Below are 17,694 nucleotides of genomic sequence, written 5' to 3'. Positions count from 1 at the left end.
CTTCCCCAAGATATATACTTCTTGTGGGTTAGTGAATCTTGGTCATCAAAGACAGCAACTAGCACAGTATCATGCTCCTTATTAGAAGCCAATGATAATGCCTTTAAATGGGGCATCATATTTACCAAAGTGATATCTCGTTTGTTAACTCTAGTATTAACATAAATTGAAAACCTAAGGCCAAGATTTATAAGAGGCATAAGGGGGTGGAGAGAGATGTTCCCCGAAGGAGGCCATGCCACTCTGAATGAGGGAAAGAAGAAAGAGAACAACTGTCAAGGAAAGAGAATGAGTTTCCTTCCCTCTAGAGAAATTAGTGAGGATTGGCAATTTTTTAGCCTTAGCTGGAGACTAAACTACGGGGCTTTTGCAAGGATAGGGGAATCTTCAAATCACTGTATGACCTATGGAAGCAGAGAGAGTCTTATCTATCTCAGCCTGAGTTTCCGTAATCTCACTCCATTCAGACGACTCTCATTTCTGGGCAACTGGACCTGTGGCTGTGGAAAACAGATAAATATGTCCTGCCTGCCTCCAAGATTTGGTATGTGCCACAAGAGGAGCTTGTCAAAGAACAAACCTCGACCACTTTTTGGGTCTTAGAGGAAGCCAAAGTCATCTCTTTCTGGTTAGTTCCAATTAGGAAATCTCAAGAGCTGCAATCAGAGAAGTCACTACCACCTCACCATCTTGCAGGCCAGCACAAGGGGGAAACATGGTAGTTGGTATATGGTAAGGTGATGGTAGTCAGGGTGGACTGTAAAAAATAATACTACATTGGAATTTTCATGGTACTGATACAGTTCCCTCATCTAACATTTTTGTGCACTATGAAATGTTTTGTTAATTATGCCTCTAAATGCAACTTTGTGGGATAAACAGTTTTTGCATTTTAGATATCCCTAGGAGTGTTTGGAAGGGATGGTAGGCCTAGACCAATCTGACCACATTCCATGAAAGTAATGTCAAACTGCATGGATGCAAGACCCAGATGTTATGTATTCATCATTTTAATTGGATCTTCATGCTAATCCTGTGAAATAGCAGCAGTTATTTTTATCACCATTTTCTAGATGGATAAACAGGGTAACAATAAGATTAATTGGATTGCCCAGGAATGTACTGCTATTAGTTGATAATTCTTCTGATTATAATTATTTTTTTCTTTCCACACTCTCAGATATTGAACAATTTGTTTGTAGGATTATTACTCTGGTTTTGATATATATTGGGTATAAAGGAAAAGGGAGAATCAAAGGGCAGGGTGTTATTGCAAGGCAACTGCTAAGATCTAGACACGAAATTAGGAGCCTGCATTAACACTGAATAAACTGTTCCTAAATCCAGTGGTAATTTCTGTCCTTCTTAGTCTATCCTCTTCCTTCCTGTCTGGAAGTTCCTTCCTATTCTACTTTAGTGACCTAGCTTCCTCTGACATCTAAATTGTGTAGTCCCCCAGGGCTTTGCCCTAGGCCTTCTTCTCTTTTCTTTGTATCCTAGTCAAACTTAATCATTTCCATGGGTTTAGTGATCTCGTATATGCTGATGACTTCCAAAGTTATATCTCTGGTTCAGAACTTTGCTCTGAGTTCCAGACCCATTTTTTGTATTCATTCATTCAACACATATTTATCAAGTGCCTGCTATGAGCCAGCCACTGTTCTATGCACTTTGTTTCATCATTAAACAAAATAGGCAGCAGCTTCTTTTTTACTGACATTGGGAGAAGAAAAACACAATACATATAATTAGTAAATTATATAGTAATCCAGAAGGTTGTAACTGTTATAGTAAGAGGAAAGTTAGAAACGGATAATGGGGGTTTCAAGTATTGGGAAAGAAGTAGCAATATTAAATAGAGTGGGCTGGATAGGCTTCTTTGAGAAGATGATATTTGAGTTAACACTTGAACGAAATGAGAAAACTAGCCTTGTGGATATCTTTAGGAAAAATGTCCTTACAACAGCCAGTGCAATGGCCCTACAATGAGAGTTTGGCAAGGAAGCCAATGTGGTTAGAATGAAATTAATGGCAAATAGAGTTGTAGATAAGGTTAAAGTTTAAAAAGGGAGTGAGTAGATCATGTAGTGTCTTGTAGGCCATTGTAAGGATTTTGGCCTTTACTATGAATAAAATGGGGTTTTGGAGAATTTTAAACAGAGGACAGACATTATTAACTTATGTTTTAAAAAGTATGACTGGCTGCTGGGGGGTGGGGTGTCAAGAACAGACGAGGAAGACCAGTTACATTATATATTGAATTATGTACTTAATAGCTCATGTTGATATCTCAAAGGTATCTCAAATTCAACAAAAGACATACCTCTTCTAGTTCCCCTTCCCCATCCAAACCCAACCTGGCCCTCCTCCATTTTTCTGTATCACAGTGAATGGTTTTACCATCCACCTATTTGCTCAAGGAGAAACCCTGTATACAATCCTTGATTTCTTCTACTCCTTCATCCCCCATATCACATTCTTCATCAAAACTTGTGGACTTTGATCTCATATTACATTTATCTAACCTCTTCTGTCTCTCTGTCTCTACTCATTATTTTAGGTCATCATCATCTCTAGTTTTAATTTGAACAGAAAACTCTTAATGATATCCCCTACCCACTATCCTTTACAGAACAGTTAGAATAATCTTTTCAAAATGCAGATCTGCTTAAGTCAATGCCACTACTTAAAATTTGCTTGCTTCCCACAATTCTCAAGATGGCCCCCAAAATTTTGTATGGACTATCTCTGCTTCTATCTCTGAGATCAACTCAGCCCACCTTTTCCTTGATCATAACAATCTAACTACACTTCCATGTCCTCAACTACACTAAATTGTTTCCCAACTCAGGACCTACATATTTCTTATTCCCTTTTTCTGTAATGTTCTTTCTCCCATTTGTTTCTATGGCTAACAACTAATTCAGGCATAACTTAAATGACATTACTCAGGGAGACTGACCATTCCTGAATACTCATCTAATTTAGCTTTCATGTTAATCCTTCTTAGAACACTCTTCTTTTCTTCATAGTGTTTATTACAATTTTGATATTTGTATATGGATAGACACCTAATGCATATCTACATACATACGAAACTACTGTGTAGTACTTTTCTATAAGCTGGTCACATGAAACAACTCTATGAGTCATGTACATTCCATGAGGACAAGATCCATGTCCATCTTGTTTCCCACTGTATCCTCAGTACATAATATAGCATTTAGCATACATCAGGCACTATTAAATAGTTGTTTGAATAAATGAACAAAGTCCCTTTTCTTCCTCTTAAACCAACTTCATAAAATTCTCTAATTCCACCATTTAGTGGGCACATAGAGTCAGTTTCATTCAATAAGTATCCATTAGGTAAAAAAGGCTGTGGTACATATACAGAATGGAGTACTATGCAGCTGTAATAAAGAAAGATCTCTTATCTTTGAGACTACATGGAGGAACCTGGAAAGTATCATCCTAAGTGAAACAAGCCAAACAGAGAAAGACAAGAATCATATGATCTCACTTATTTGTGGAATATAATCAACATAACAGTCTGAGGAATGGGGTAGTCCCAGAGACGTGAAAGTGGGGTACAGACTGACAGTCCCCAGAAGAGGCGGTAGTGGGGGAGAGATAAACCACAGAACTTATATGCATGTATGCATGAACAATGGACATGGACAACAAAGCTAGGGACAGGGCCTGGAGGGAGGGGGATGGGGGAATCAGTGGGGGGAAAAGGAGAAACATCTGTGACAAAAATTAATTAAAAAAAAAAAGAACTATAATGACCAACATCCAAAAAAAAAAAAAAAAAGTATCCATTAGGTGCTTACCTAGCCAAGTACTATGCTCTGCCGTATTGCAGGCCCCAAAGAATTTAGCATAAGATGTCTTCCCCCTCTAAACCCTTTTGTCTAATAAGTAGGGAGGCAAAATGCACCTTTGATGCAAGATCTCTGCCAAAAGTTATCCATAGAATGTACCATTGCTGTTCCCACTAATTAAATGCAGTGTATTTTTATTTCAAAAGGGGTGTAGTTTAGTAATGTTATTTTTTTTTTTCCTTTTTATTGAGTGTATTGGGGGTGACACTGGTTAACAATACTATACAGGTCTCAGGTACACAATTCCACAACACATCATCTGTACATTGTATTATGTGTTCAGCATCACAAGTCAAGTCACCATCAGTCACCATTTATCCCCCCTATACCTTCCTTCACCCCTCCTTCCCCCTCTTACCCCTAGCAATCACCAGTTCCATGAGATTTTTCTCTTTTGCTCAATTTATCCACTCCCCCCATCAAGCCACCCTCCACCTGCAACAACTGTCAGCCTGCTCTCTATCTATGAGTTTATCTGTATATGCTTGTTAGTTCATTTTGTTCATTAGATTTCAAATATAAGTGAAATCAGAGGGTACTCGTCTTTCTCCGACTGGCTTATTTCGCTTAGCATAATGCTCTCCAGGTCCATCCATGCTGCTGCAAAGGGTCTGATTTCCTTCTTTTTCATAGCTGAACACACCACAGCTTTTTTATTCACTCATCTACTGATGGACACTTGGTATGCTTCCAGATCTTGGTTATTATCAATAGTGCTGCAATGAACATAGAGGTGCATAAATTCTTTCGAATCAGTGTTTCAGGTTTCTTCTGATAAATTCCCAGAGGTGGAATAGCTGGGTCATAAGGCAGTTTCATTTCTTCATCTTCTTTTTTTTTAAATCCTAACTGAGGACAGGCTTAGAGAGAGGAAGGGGGGGAAGAGAAAGAGGGCGGGGAGGGAAAGACAGCAATCATTTGCCTTTCATATGCTCCCCAGCTGGGATTTGAACCTACAACCCAGATATGTGCCCTGACCAGGAGTCAAACGGGCCACATTGTGGTGCATGACATGATGCTTAACCAATGGAGCCACTCTAACCGGGCAGCAGTTCCAAATTTTTTGAGGGACTTACGGAAGTCCAGCTTTCCACAATGGCTGCACAAATCTTCATTTCCACAAACAGTACACAAGGGTTCCCTTTTCTCCACATCCTTGACAATACGTTTTTGTTGATTTATGTATGATAGCCATTATGACAGATGTGAGGTGATATCTTATTGTGGTTTTATTTAATTTATTTATTTAGGTTACAGATGTTTCTCCTTTCCCGCCCACTAATACCCACCTCCCCCACGCTCCCCGCCAGGTCTCCAGCTTTGTTGTCCATGTCCATTGTTCATGCATACATGCATATAAATCCTGTGGTTTATCTCTCCCCCACCACTTTCTCATCTGGGGATTGTCAGTCTGTACCCCACTTCCACGACTCTGGGACTACCCCATTCCTCAGACTGTTATGTTCATTATATTCCACAATCTTAACTTTTGTAAATAGTGGTACTATGAACATGGGGGTACATATATTCTTTCTGATGGGTGTTTCAGGCTTCTTAGGGTATATTTCTATAAGTTGGATCACTGGGCCAAATGGAAGTTGAAATTTTAATTTTTTTGAGGTAACATCATATTGTTTTCCAAAATGGCTGCACCAGTCTGCATTCCCACCAGCAGTGTACTAGAGTCCCCTTTTCTACAAACTCTCACCAACACTTGTTGTTTGATGATTTGTTGATAGTGGCCATTCTGACAGTGGTGAGGTGATACCTCATTGTTGTTTTAATTTGCATCTCTCTGATGATTAGTGATGTAGAGCATTTCTTCATACGTCTCTTAGACATTTGTATGTTCTGTTTGGAGAGGTGTCTATTTAGTTCCTCTGCCCATTTCTAAATTGGGTTCTTTGACTTCTTTTTGTTGAGCTTTATTAGCACTCTCTATATATGTGAAATGACCCCCTTATCTGATATATCATTGGCAATTATGCTCTCCCAAACAGTGTGTTACCTTTCCATTTTGGTGCTTGTTGTTTTTTCTGTGCAAAAGCTTTTGAGTTTGATGTAGTCCTATGTGTTCATTTTCTCCTTTGTTTCTCTTGTCTTAGGTGATTTATCAGTGAAAATTTTGCTGTGTATAATGTCTGAATTTTTTTTGTGTGTGTGTGTGGTACATGCCCCTAGTGGGAACCATACCCGGGACTCTCTGGTCTGCAGGCCGATGCTCAACCACTGAGGCAAACTGGCCAGGGCATAAAGTCTGAAATTTTGTTGCCTACAGTTCCTTCTAGGATTTTTATGGATTCATTTATGTATTTTATCCATGTTGAGTTTATTCTTGTGTATGGTGTAAGTTGATGATCTAGTTTCAGTTTTTTTTTTTTTTTTTAATGTAGCTGTCCAATTTTCCAAACACCATATATTAAAGAGGCTGTCTTGACGGCACTGTATGCTCTTGCTACCTTTGTCAAATATCAATTGAGCATATTGTCCTGGGTCTATTTGTGGGTTCTCTATTCTGTTCCCTTGATCTATCTGCCTATTCTTGTGCCAATACCAAGCTGTTTTGATTATAGTGGCTTTGTAGTATAACCTGAAATCTGGTAATGTGATCCCTCCAACTTTGATCTTCTTTTTCAAGATTGTTGTGGCTATTCAGGGCTTTTTGGTTCCATATGAGCTTTTGAAGTATTTGTTCTAGTTCTGTGAAGTATGACGTTGGTATTTTGATGGGGATTGCATTGAATCTATAGATTGCTTTGGGTAGTATGGGCATTTTAATGATGTTAATTCTTCCAATCCATGAATAAGATATGTGCTTCCACTTTTTTATATCTTCCTCTATTTATTTTTTCAATGACCAGTAGTTTTGTGCGAATAGGTCCTTTATTTTTTTGGTTAACTTTATTTCTAGGTATCTTAATTTCTTTGCCATGATGGTAAATGGGATTGGTTTTGTATTTTTTTTTTTTTTTTTAGTTTCTATTTCCATGACTTCATCATTGGTGTATAAGAATACCGTCGATTTCTTGATGTTAATTTTGTATCCTGCTACTTTGCCAAATTCATTTATTAAGTCTAGTAAATTTTTGATGGAGTCTTTAGGGTTTTCTACATATAGTGTCATGTCATCTGCAAATAATGACAGCTTTACTTCTTCTATTCAAATTTGGATCATGTTATTTTTTCTTCCTGTCTGATTGCGGTGGCTAAGACTTCCAGTAATATGTTAAATAAGGGTGGTGAAAGTGGGCATCCTTGTCTTGTTCCTGTTCTTAAGAAAAAGTGCTTTTAATTTTTGCCCCTTGAGTATGATGTTTGCTGTAGATCTTCCATATATGGCCTTTATTATGTTGAGCTATGATCCCTCTATTCCCACATTGCTGACCATTTTTATCAGAAATGGGTGCTGGATTTTGTCGAATGCTTTTCAGTATCTATTGATATGATCATATGATTTTTATCTTTCATTTTGTTTATGTGGTGCATCACATTTATTGATTTGAGATTATTGTACCAGCCTTGCATCCCTGGGATGAATCCCACTTGGTCATGGTGATTTTTTTTTTTTTTTTTTTTTTTTATGTATTGCTGGATTCGATTTGCTAGTATTTTGTTCAAGATTTTGGCATCTATGTTCATCAGGGATATTGGTCTGTAGTTTTCTTTCTTTGTAGTCTTTTTCTGGCTTTGGAATTAGAATTATGCAGGCCTCATAAAACGAGTTTGGAAGTCTTCCTTCTTCTTGAAGTTTTTGAAATAGTTTGAGGAGAATGGATATTAGTTCTTCTTTGAATGTTCGGTAAAATTCCCCAGTGAAGCCGTCCGGGCCTGGGCTTTGTTTGCTGGGAGAGTCATGATTACACCTTCAATTTCTTTTATTGTTATTGGTCTGTTCACATTTTCTATCTGTTCCCGTTTCAGTTTTGGGAAACTATGTGTTTTTAGAAATTTGACCATTTTGCTTATATTGTCGAATGTTTTGCCGTATACTTGTTCATAATATCTGTTAACGATTCTTTGTATTTCTGTGGTGTCAGTTATTATTTCTCCTCTTTCATTTTTGATTCTGTGTATTTGAGTTCACTCTTTTTGTTTCTCAGTAAGTCTAGCTAAGGGCCCATCAATTTTGTGTATCTTTTCAAAGAACCAGCTCTTTGTTTTAATGATGCTTTGAATTGTTTGTTTGTTTTTTGTCTCCATGTCATTGATTTCTGCTCTGATCTTTACTATTTCCTTCCTTCTACTTGCTCTGGGGTTTTCTTTTTGTTTGCTTTCTAGTTCTTTATGTTGTGAGGTAAGATAGTCTATTAGAAAATTTTCTTGTTTCTTGACGTAGGCCAGTAGTGCTATCAACTTCCCTCTCAGAACTGCTTTCACTGCATCTCATAAATTTGTGTTGTTGTATGTTCATTTTCATTTGTTTCCAGGAAATTTTTAATTTCTTCCTTGGTCTCCATTGTAACCCATTCATTGTTCAATAACATGCTATTTAGTATCCATGTTTTCAAATGTCTTTGCATGTTCTTGTTGCAATTGATTTCTAGTTTCATGCCATTGTGATCTGAGAAGATGCTTGATATGATTTCAATCTTCTTAAACTTGCAGAGATTTAGTTTGTGTCCTAACATGTGGTCTGTCTTTGAGAATGTCCCATGTGCCCTTGAGAAGAATGTGAATTCTGCAGTTTTGTGGTGTAATTTTCTGTAGATATCTATTAAATCTATTTGATCTAGCACTTCATTTAGAGTCTGTTTCCTTGTTAATTTTTTGTCTAGATGATCTATCGAGTGATTTCAGCGGGGTGTTAAAGTTCCCTGCTATGATTTATTTCTCCTTTGTAGTCCTCCAGAAAAATTTTGTCATATATAGGTGCTCCTTTATTGGGTGCATATTCGTTTACCAAGGTTATATCTTCCTGTTGGATAGATCCTTTCAATATTATGTAGTGGCGTACTTTGTCTCTAGTTGTGGTCTTTATTTTGAAATATACTTTATCAGATATGAGTATTGCTACCCCAGCTTTTTTTGCTTTCTGATTACTTGAAATATTTTTTTCCATCTCTTCAATTTCAAACACTGTGAGTCTTATTTTGTGAGGTGGGTCTCTTCTGAACAACATATATGTGAATCTTGCTTTCTTATCCAGTCAGCTACTCTGTATCTTTTTATTAGAGCATTCAAACCATTCACATTTAAGGTGATAATTGATATGTACTTATTCATTACCATTTTTGAAAAAAATTGGAATGCTTCACTAATTTGCGTGTCATCCTTGTGTAGGAGCCATGTTAATCTCTTTTTATCATTCCAATTTTAGTATGTGTGCTACAGACGTGAGCACTTACTGTGGTTTTAAATTGCATTTCTTTGATGATTAGTGATGTTGAGCATCATTTCATATGTCTATTGGACATATGTATGTCTTGTTTGGAGAATTGTCTATTCAGGTCCATTTTTCATTTTTTAATTGAATTGTTTGTTTTGGTATTGAGTTTTATAGGTTTCTAATAGATTTTGGATATTAACCTTTTATTACATGTATTGGCAAATATGTTCTTCCATTCAGTGGGTTGTCTTTTCATTTTGTTAATGATTTCCTTTGCTGTGCAATAACTTTTTTGTAGTCTCATTTGTTTATTTTCTCTTTTGTTTCCCTTGACCGAGAAGATATGTCAGAAAAAAAATATCGCTATAAGTAATGTCTGAGATTTTACTGTCTATGATTATTATTCTAGGATTTTTATGGTTTTTAGTCCAACATTTAAGCTCAGCGGTTTTCTTAGGGAAAGTTTACATGGTCCTTTGGTGGTACTTAACTTAGTTCCACACATTTCTAAACCTGTCCCTAAGATTTGCCCTCATGGTAACTTAATGCTGTCAGTCCAGGGAGAGTACATAATTTTCTTAGGATACACCCAGGACTATCCAAGTTCACCAAAGATGGACACCTAAAACTATAACATGAATTTATTGATTTAGAACAAAAAGAAAATAACTACCAGGAAGAAACAGATGGTCACATGAATGAGTCTTCTGTCTGTTGGAAAATCCATGTGTGAAGCCAAATGATAGCAGGAAGGTTGGTTGGTGTGTATGGCATGGAAACAAGGGGACTTAGTTGTATCATTCTAATATTCGCTGACAATCAAATCTAATGGGCTGATCCACCCATCTTCAGGATAAGGATGTGGTGACCTCAATGAATGGAAAGTAGATTTCTTAAGCCAGAGCATCTTCCTGTTCTTGGTAGTGCTACATTGTTAAGGATTTCCTTTTGAGAACAGACATCCATCCCCAGGCAACATAAGCACAGACCAGCAGTTGAGACCCTTCCCCAAAAACTACAGCAAAAGCTGAGCAAGAGTTGAGCCCCATGGAGCAGCAGCACTCTCCAGACCCCAGCAGAGGAACCTGGGGCTCCACAGAGGCCTGTGTGGTCCCACAGCACACAAGAGCAGTGAAAAGCTGGAACCTGACAGAGACTGGTGTGATCCAGTTGCCCACCTGTGGGACCTGTGGGGTGCTGGAGCAGCACGGAATCCTCTGTGACTCAGCAGCCCACAGAAGTTGTGGGAAGCCAGAGCCCTAGAGGAACTGGTACAATCCAGCTATCTGCCCACAGGACCTGCAGGGTCCAAGGGCACTAGTGAGGCCTCAGTTACCCAGTAGCCCACAAGAGCGGTGGGAAGCTGGAGCCCAAGAGGGACTGATGTGATCTAGCTGCCTGCCCATTGGACCTACAGGGTAAAGGTGCACCAGAGAGGACTGATTGACCCAGCAGGGACTGTGCAATACAGTGACCCGTGGGACCTGCAGGGTGCTGAAGCACCAGGGAGGCCTGTGCGACCCAGCAGCCCATAACATAGGCATAGAGCCTGGTCCCCAATGGGAATATGCGATCCAGTTACCCACAGGACCTGCAGGGTACAGGGGCACCAGAGAGGCTTGTGCAACCGAGGTGCACATAAGAAAGGCATTGAGGATGTGAAAATGGAGGCGGAGTGAATGGAAGCTACACAAACCATTTCCCAGGACCAAATGAGAATTACAACTAAAATAAAGACAAATCTTCAGAAAAAAGCAACAGAAAAGCAGCAGGACAGGACCATATAACCAGGGACACTGGTAGCATCTGCAGAGGTGCAAGAGGGTGGCAGGCTGGGAGCCCATGGACAGCAGAAGTCTTAGCTGAGAGCAGCACCTTTGGGGAATAAAGACCAAGCCTGTTCCACAGTGCACACAGCCTGGACGGAGCACTAAAATAATCACAGCCACTGACCTGGGGGCTATGGAAGAGGGAGGGCAGACAGGGTTGGAACTCTGAGGGGACACCAGGGATTTGGAGGGCACTCAGAGTTTCTGCTGAGTTGCAGCCACAAAGGACAGAGGTCAGTGTGCTCATTCCAAGAGCTGTGTGGAAAAGCAGCAGCCCCACCCTTGGGGAATCAGCCTTTCCCAGGTGAGACAAAGAAATGCAAATTGAGACTCATTCACAACCAGCATCTATCCCACCCCATGGTAATCCTCTTAGGCAGAACACCAGGGCTACAATCCAAGGCACTGAGTAACTGAGACTACTAGCCTCCAAGAAAAAGCTAGAGGAACTCTGAACCTTTCCTGGGCTTGCAGAACTACACAGGAAAGTAAGACTTGACATTGGTGTTTAATGTGCGCCCACCTAGGCTCATCCAAATCCAGTAGAGGGAACCACAAAGAGCAGAACACCAACACCCACAGGAAAAATTTGGCAGGTGCCAAAACCCACTGAGATAGCCAAAATAGTGAAACAAATAAACCCACATTGAAAAAACAATATAATTCTATCGAAGATGAGATAAATTAAAAGCAGTTTAGCAAATTATCAGAGGTAGAGTTCAGTGTCATGATTTTGAGGAAGCTCAACAGCATGAGTAAGGACATCAGCACCATGAGTAAAGGTATAGAAACATTGAAAACCAACAAAATGGAAATGAACAATGACATAGCAGAAATAAAGAACACATTGGAAGGACTAACCAGCAGAGTAGAGGAAGCGGAGGACTGGATCAGTGAATTAGAACACAGGTTAGAAAAAATCAACCAATTAGAAAACCAGAAGGAGAGAACAATTAAAAAATATAGGAAGATAGCTTAAGAGAACTGTGGGACAACTGGAAACGTAATAATATTCTCATTATAGGAGTTCCTGAAGAGGAAGAAAATGGGCAAGGGTTAGAGAATATATTTGAAGAAATAGTGAAATAAAAGTTTCCTAACTTGGTGAAGGAAGAAGGCAATCAAGTTCAACAAGGACAGACAACCTCAAGTAAGAAGAACCCAAACAGGCTCACACCAAGACATAGTAATTAAAATGCCAAAAATTAAATCAAAGAAAGAATCCTAAGGCACCAAGAGATAAGCAACAGGTTACCTAGAAAGGAAACCCCATTGGGCTCTCAGCTGACTTCTCAACAGAAACACTACAGGTCAGAAGGGAGAGGCATGAAGTAATCAAGGTCATGAGAAAGAAGGATCTGAATCCAAGACTACTCTACCCAGCAAGGCTATCATTAAAATAGAAGGTCAAATAAACAGCTTTCCACACACAAAAAAAGGCTAAGGGAATATATTAACACCAAACAAGCACTGCAAGATATGCTAAAAGGAGTGTTGTAATTAGTAGAAGAAACAGGAGGAAAAATATAACCACACTAAACAAAAATGGCAATAAATAAGTACATATCACTTATCACCTTAAAGGTGAATGGTTTGAATGCTCTGATAAAAAGACAGAGTAGCTGACTGGATAAGAAATCATGACTCGCATATATGTTATTTACAAGAGACCCACCTCACAATAAAAGACTCACATAGGTTGAAAGTGAAGGGATGGAAAAAAATCGTTCAAGCAAAAAAAAAAAAAAAAGGCTGGGGTAGCAATACTCATATCTGATAAAGTAGATTTCAAAATGAAGACCATAACTAGAGACAAAGAATGCCACTACATAATATTGAAAGGTTCCCTTGGTAAACATGTAGACACCCAATATAGGAGCCCCAACATATATTAAAAATCTTCTAAAGTACTTCAAAAGAAAAATCAATAGCAATATAATCATAGCAAGGGACTTACACGCCTTGCTGACATCACTGGATAGATCTAGACAAAAAATTAACCTGGAGTCACTGACTCTAAATGAAGTGCTAGATCAAATGAATTTCATAGATATCTACATAGAATTATACCCCAAAACTGCAAAATTCACATTCTTCTCAAGGGCACATAGGACATTCTCAAAGATAGACCACATGTTAGGACACAAACTAAGTCTCTACATGTTCAAGAAGATTGAAATCATATCAAGCATCTTCTCAGATCACAATGGCATGAAACTAGAAATAAATTGCAACAAGAACATGCAAAGACATTTGAAAACATGGATACTAAATAGCATGTTATTGAACAATGAATGGGTTACAATGGAGACCAAGGAAGAAATTAAAATTTATGGGATGCAGTGAAAGCAGTTCTGAGAGGGAAGTTGATAGCACTACTGGCCTACGTCAAGAAACAAGAAAATTTTCTAATAGACTATCTTACCTCACAACATAAAGAACTAGAAAGCAAACAAAAAGAAAACCCCAGAGCAAGTAGAAGGAAGGAAATAGTAAAGATCAGAGCAGAAATAAATGTCATGGAGACAAAAAACAAACAAACAAACAATTCAAAGCATCATTAAAACAAAGAGCTGGTTCTTTGAAAAGATACACAAAATTGATGGGCCCTTAGTTAGACTTACTGAGAAACAAAAAGAGCGAACTCAAATACACAGAATCAAAAATGAAAGAGGAGAAATAATAACTGACACCACAGAAATACAAAGAATCGTTAACAGATATTATGAACAAGTATACGGCAAAACATTCGACAATATAAGCAAAATGGTCAAATTTCTAAAAACACATAGTTTCCCAAAACTGAAACGGGAACAGATAGAAAATGTGAACAGACCAATAACAATAAAAGAAATTGAAGGTGTAATCATGACTCTCCCAGCAAACAAAGCCCAGGCCCGGACGGCTTCACTGGGGAATTTTACCGAACATTCAAAGAAGAACTAATATCCATTCTCCTCAAACTATTTCAAAAACTTCAAAAAGAAGGAAGACTTTTAAACTCGTTTTATGAGTACAGCATAATTTTAATTCCAAAGTCAGAAAAAGACTACAAAGAAAGAAAACTACAGACCAATATTCCTGATGAACATAGATGCCAAAATCTTGAACAAAATACTAGCAAATCGAATCCAGCAATACAACAAAAAAATTATTCACCATGACCAAGTGGAATTCATCCCAGGGATGCAAGGTTGGTTCAATATTTGCAAATCAATAAATGTGATGCACCACATAAACAAAATGAAAGATAAAATCATATGATCATATCAATAGATGCTGAAAAAGCATTCGACAAAATCCAGCACCCATTTCTGATTAAAACGCTCAGCAATGTCCGAATAGAAGGATCGCATCTTCACATAATAAAGGCCATATATGAAAGATCTACAGCCAACATCATACTCAATGGGCAAAAATTAAAAGCATTTACCTGTGGAACAGTAACAAGACAAAGATGTCCACTTTTGCACCTCTTATTTGACATAGATTTGGAAGTCTTAGCCCCAGAAATCAGACAGGAAGACAAAAATCACATGATCCAAATTGGATAGGAGGAAATGAAACTGTCATTATTCACAGATGACATGATACTATATGTAGAAAACCCAAAGACTCCATCAAAAATTTACTAGACTTAGTAAATGAATTTGGAAAAGTAGCCTGATAAAAAATTAACATCAAGTAATCGACGGCATTCTTATACACCAATGATGAAGTCACAGAACAAGAAACTAAAAAAATCCTATTTTACCATCATGGCAAAAAAAAATTACGATACCTAGGAATAAACTTAACCAAAGAAATAAAGAACCTATTCACAAAATACCACGGGACATTGAAAAACAAAATAGAGGGAGATTTCAAAAAGTAGAAGTACATACTTTGTTCATGGATTGGAAGAATTAACATCATTAAAATGCCCATACCACCCAAAGCAATCTGTAGATTCAATGCAATCTCCATCGAAATACCAATGACATACTTCACATAAGTAGAACAAATATTTCAAAATTTCATGTGGAACAAAAAAAGACCTTGAAGAGTCACTGCAATCTTGATATAGAAGAACAAAGTAGGAGGGATCACAAACCAGATTTCAGTTTACACTACAAAGCCACTGTAATCAAAACAGCCTGGTATTGGCACAAGAACAGGCAGATAGATCAATGGAACAGAATAGAGAACCCAGAAATGGACCCAGGACAAAATGCTCATTAAATATTTGTCAAAGGTGGCAAGAGCATACAGTGGAGTAAGACAGCCTCTATAATAAATGTTGTTGGGAAAATTGGACAGGTACATTAAAAAAAATGAAACTAGACCATCTACTTACACCATACACAGGAATAAACTCAAAATGGATAAAAGACTTAAATGTGACTCATGAATCCATAAGAATCCTAGAAGAAAATGTAGGCAACAAAATTTCAGACATCATACACAGCAGAATTTTCACTGATACATCACCTAAGGCAATAGAAACAAAGGAGAAAATGAACACATGGGACTACATCAATCTCAAAAGATTTTGCACAGCCAAGGAAGCAACCACCAAAATGGAAAGGTAAAGCACTGTATGGGAGAGCATAATTGGCAACGATACATCAGATAACGGGTTAATTTCCAATATATATAGAGTGTTCATACAACTCAATAAAAGAAGACAAAGAACCCAATTAAAAAATGGGCAGAGGAACTAAATAGACACCTCTCGAAACAGGACATACAAATGGCTAAGAGATATATGAAGAAATGCTCAACATCACTAATCATCAGAGAGATGCAAATTAAAACAACAATGATTTATCATCTCACACCTGTCAGAATGGTCGCCATCAACAAATTATCAAACGACAAGTGTTGGTGAGGGTGTGGAGAAAAGGGGACTCTAATACACTGCTGGTGGGAATGCAGACTGGTGCAACCACTATGGAAAACAATATGGTGTTACCTCAAAAAATTAAAAATTGATCTTGTATTTGATTCAGTGATCCCACTTCTAGGAATATATCCTAAGGAGCCTGAAACAGCAATCAGAAAGAATATATGTACCCCCATGTTCATAGCAGCACCATTTACAATTTACAATAGCTGAGATCTGCAAACAGTCCAAATGTCCATCAGTAGACGAATGGATAAAAAAACAGTGGTACATATACACAATGGAGTACTGTGCAGCTGTAAGAAAGAACGATCTCTTATCCTTTGAGATGACATGGAGGGACCTGGAAAATACTATCCTAAGCGAAACAAGCCAAATAGGGAAAGACAAGTTTCATATGATCTCACTTATTTGTGGAATATAATGAACATAACCGTCTGAGGAATGGGGTAGTCCCAGAGACGTGGAAGTGGGATATAGATTGACAATCCCCAGAAGATCGGGTGGTGGGGTAGAGATAAACCACAGACTTTATATGCATGTGTGTGTGAGTAATGGACATGGACAACAAAGCTCAGGACAGGGCTGGGTGGGGGGAAGGTGCAGGGGGAATCAATGGGGGAAAAAGGAGAAACATCTGTAACAAAAATTAATAAATTGATTTTAAAAACTGATATTGCAAAAATAAAAGGATTTTTTTTTTAATCTTGATTTTTAATATTTTCAACTGACTTTTTTTCCTCCCAGTGGGCGGCTGTCTTTTGAAAGATATGATAATAACATTTATTGGGTTAGTATCTGAACTGGTTTTCAGCCTGGAGCCACTGCTTTCTCTTTTAAGATGACTTCACATCTTAGTGGTCTTATCTAATGTGCTTCAATTTTATGTATCAAATTCTTATAGTTTGGTGGGTGCATTGCTGGGTCTGCTGTGGATTTTTTATATCATCTATTACAACTCTCAAATGGAATAGCAAAATGTATTACTGACCCCAAAGTTACTGCCATTTTTCCAGGTAGAAGGATTATTCAGTGGTAAGAATGATTAATTTTATCTTGTCAGGGTCTTATAGAAAAGGCTTTTCAGAAGTGACTTTAGAGCTGAATCTCAAATTAGATATTTTAAGGGGGGCATGAGGAATGCTGTAATTGCTAAATAGAGACTTGTATAACTTGTATAAACGTTATGAAATATACTTATAAGACATTGTTGTATATTAGGGTGAATAAAACACAACCTACTGGGTTCTTAAGTAGGTCTAATGATAGAGAACTCTGGTACAGTACATCCTCCGTCCGATGGCTCTCTCAGCCTTACAAACCCTGTAATTTAGCAACTATTGACCTTTCTGTCTGAAAGCCTTGACCTTTGAACTGTCAAAATCTGTTTTTAGCATGCAAAGACAATAAGGGAGTCCTTCTTCAATAGGTTTCTGAATAGTTTTCTTCTCTCATGACCTTTATAAGGTATGGTTATTTGGGCAAATATACAAGTTTGACAGGCCCTCCTGTCCTTCCTCCATACTAGTAGACTATAATCTCCTAGAAGAGAAGGAACTTTATATTTTTAATGAACTATTTCAGATATTTGTCATTCTGATTATTGTCTTTTTACTTTCACTACATTCCTCAAAAACAGAGTATTGTTTTACATGTTCATAAATTTAATGTAAATTATATGGGACACAACTTTCTACAGCTTTCTCTTTTCATTCAACGTCATGTCTTAAGATTCATCTATGTTATAGTTACATTTCTTTCATTTTA

At 37.8% G+C, this 17,694-nt stretch overlaps 1 protein-coding gene and 1 non-coding gene across 2 annotated transcripts in view; one reads left to right on the top strand and one right to left on the bottom strand.

Annotated features, from left to right (window-relative positions):
- COL4A6 (collagen type IV alpha 6 chain) overlaps positions 1-17,694 on the top strand; it is a 438,122-nt gene that overhangs the window by 138,322 nt on the left and 282,106 nt on the right. The window lies entirely within an intron of this gene.
- Positions 9,123-9,228, bottom strand: LOC118636777. Its single transcript, XR_004960760.1, has one exon. It is a non-coding gene; the product is annotated as a U6 spliceosomal RNA (small nuclear RNA).

The sequence above is a fragment of the Molossus molossus genome, unplaced genomic scaffold, assembly GCF_014108415.1.
Source record: "Molossus molossus isolate mMolMol1 unplaced genomic scaffold, mMolMol1.p scaffold_m16_p_2, whole genome shotgun sequence".
NCBI lineage: Eukaryota > Metazoa > Chordata > Mammalia > Chiroptera > Molossidae > Molossus > Molossus molossus.
This window is presented reverse-complemented; position numbering and strand designations above follow the sequence as displayed.